The sequence below is a fragment of the Eublepharis macularius genome, chromosome 3, assembly GCF_028583425.1.
Source record: "Eublepharis macularius isolate TG4126 chromosome 3, MPM_Emac_v1.0, whole genome shotgun sequence".
Classification (NCBI taxonomy): Eukaryota; Metazoa; Chordata; class Lepidosauria; order Squamata; family Eublepharidae; genus Eublepharis; species Eublepharis macularius.
The window spans coordinates 85,973,508-85,976,313 of NC_072792.1; positions in this window are offsets into that span (position 1 = coordinate 85,973,508).

The following is a 2,806-nucleotide window of genomic DNA, read 5'->3' on the forward strand; positions in this document are numbered from 1 at the left end:
GCACGGTAGCCTGATTCCTGCCATTATTCTGCAAGAGTGACACCCAAATCCTTCAACCACAGTGAATTTGATCCAAATTACATTTGAGTGGAAGAAGGTTAACAAATGCTGTTGTTGGTTTGATTTGTGTTTTGCAATGAGACAAGGGAGTAAAAGAACAGACTGGTGATCTATTAGGAAGCTCTGACTATGGATTCAGTTATTAACTTGTTCCTACACTGCAAATTTTATATGGGATTAGCAAGACTTTTTGGTTCTTCTACATGCAGGATTCTTTTACTATTGCACATAAAATGGGGATCTGAATACCATGATTTTGGAGAACAAACTATCTTACTAAGAATTTCCTTGGATAAAAATCTACTTTTAAGCTGCATTTATACTGTAGAGAAAACCTGGGGAGCAAAAATGTTTTAAAAAACATTTTAAAAAGAATATGCTTGTAAAGCACTCATTCCAAGCACAAAAATCATTCCATACCTGTAATTCAATGTGGCAGATGGAGTTAAGAATGACTGAAGCCTCAACTGATGTTTGAGCTTTCTTAACTCATTATGCATGGTTTAAACAGAGGCGTACGTGGGTTTTGCTGAGTCTTTAAGAATGACAATCACAGTGAGAACTGATGGCCAATGTATCAGGGCATGGGCTGCTAGAAGGATATGACTGAACTCTTCCTAAACAAGTTGTTAAAAGCACCAGAATCCTTCCCCTTTCCCAGTCTAGTGTTTGATTATTTTACGAAACAGAATTTCATGCTGCTGAATTATTAACTACGCTGGGTTCTATTGTTGTTCAGCTCAAGTATGCAAATAAAAATGCCAGGAGACAGCAGCAAGTGATTTGTGTTGAGTGCTGAACACACCAAGCCATTCTAGTCGATTCAAACAATTTGGTGACAATTTTTGCCCAAGAATTAAATGGGCCAGATGGTTTGATAACTACTTGATTGATTTGTTCTCTGTGCTAAATTCAATGACTTTGGATTTCATGACTATAAAAGGAATAATCTTCTTTACTAAAATTTGCCTGTGTATTATAAAATGCTGCTTTTCAAAGCCTGTATCCACCAAATGCAGTAGATTAAGTTGAGGATTTTTGTAGGGGAGGGGGGATTGCTCTGTCATGTGACTTAAGCGTGGACAGCAGAAATTGGATAAAATCTGTCAGCATTATCAGAGAGACTAGTTGAATTACAATTCTTCTACAATTTCAGTTGGGTAGCAGGTGTTAGGCTGCAGCAGACAAGCAAGATTTGGGTCCAGTAGCACCTTAAAGACCAGCAAAGCATTTCCAAGGTATAATCTTTTGAGAGTCAAATTCCTGTGACTCTTGAAAGCTTATACCCTGGAAACTCTTTGTTAGTCTTCAAGGTGCTACTGTGAGTTAGCAGCAAACATTCAGAAAGCGTGCTATTTTACTTCTTGGTTTCAAGATCCAGAAACGCATAGCAATGGAGATGGCTGGTCTTAGCTGTTTACAGATTAGGGAAACGACATTTGACTCTAAAGTTAACCCTTTAGTATATATTTCCATTCACAGAAAGCTTTTTGGGCAGCATATGATGATAAATCTGTTACAGGTGAGCAGCGCCGGATCCAGGCACGCAGACACCTGGGGCAAACCTTGCCTGGGCGCTCCGCGCGCACAGAGCGCGCGCGCGCTCCCGGTGCTGCATGATGACTTCACTATTGTGATGTCATCACGCAGGGCGGGAGCCATGCGCAGCAAGCCGGCTGCTCCAGCGCCCGGTGAGCCATGGAACTGGCGGTGGCGTGGGCGTGCACTGGGGTGGCTGGCTGGCTTGCCACGCGCGCAGGACCTCCCAGCCCTGCGCTCAGCCACCCCGCGTGGCAAACCAGCTGTCCCAGCACACGCTCTTGCTGCCGACAGCTCCGCGGCTCACCAGGTGCTGGGGTGGCCGGCTTGCCACGTGGCCAGCTGAGCGCAGGGCTAGGAGGCCCTCCACGCAGTTAGCATGCCCTGCTGCCCTGTGCCGCCCGCGCGGCAAGCCAGCCACCCCAGCGCACAGTAAGCCGCAGAGCCGGCGGTGGCACGGGTGTGCGCTGGGGCAGCTGGCTTGCTGCGCTGGTGGCTGAGCGCAGGGCTGGGAGGTCCTGCGCAGCAAGCCAGCCAGCTGCCCCATCGGCGGGGCTAGGGAGGGTCTCCCAACCCTGCGCTCAGCCTCCCGGGCAGCTGGCAACCGCGCCCGGCGCCCCCTCTTTGGCGGCGCCGGGGGCAGGCTACCCCCCCTGCCCCCCCTCGATCCAGCCCTGCAGGTGAGTAAGATAATGATGCTATAATGGTACAAATCCGGTCTTCCCAGAAGGGCTCTCAGGGAAAACCTCCTTTCCCCCTATATATTACTTATCTACAGTGTCCTTGTTTTATGTCCTGTGGTAGCTGCTAAAAAGAGGTGTGACAGTTCTCAATTTTATGGGTTAATTTAGAGTTGCCAGGTCCCCTTACCCTCCTGACTGGAGGGGTGGACCTGGCACTCACCTCTTCTGTTTTCTTTGTGTGTGCACTCCCGAGACAATTTGGGCTGCAAGTGGGCCTAATTTGGCCCATTTGAGGCCCAGATTAGCTCTGTGGGAAGCGTAAGAGTGTTCCCAGGACACTGTGATGATGTCACTCCTGAGAGTGATGTCATTGCACCACCCTGGAAGCTTGCCAAGGAAGCCTGTTCCTCGTCTTTCCCTCCCACTAACCAGGTGGTGGGAAGTGGAGGGTGAGAGTAGGGGATCCCCCACCCTCAAGGGGGGAACAGCAACCCTAGGTTAATTAGACTGTGTACAAACATATA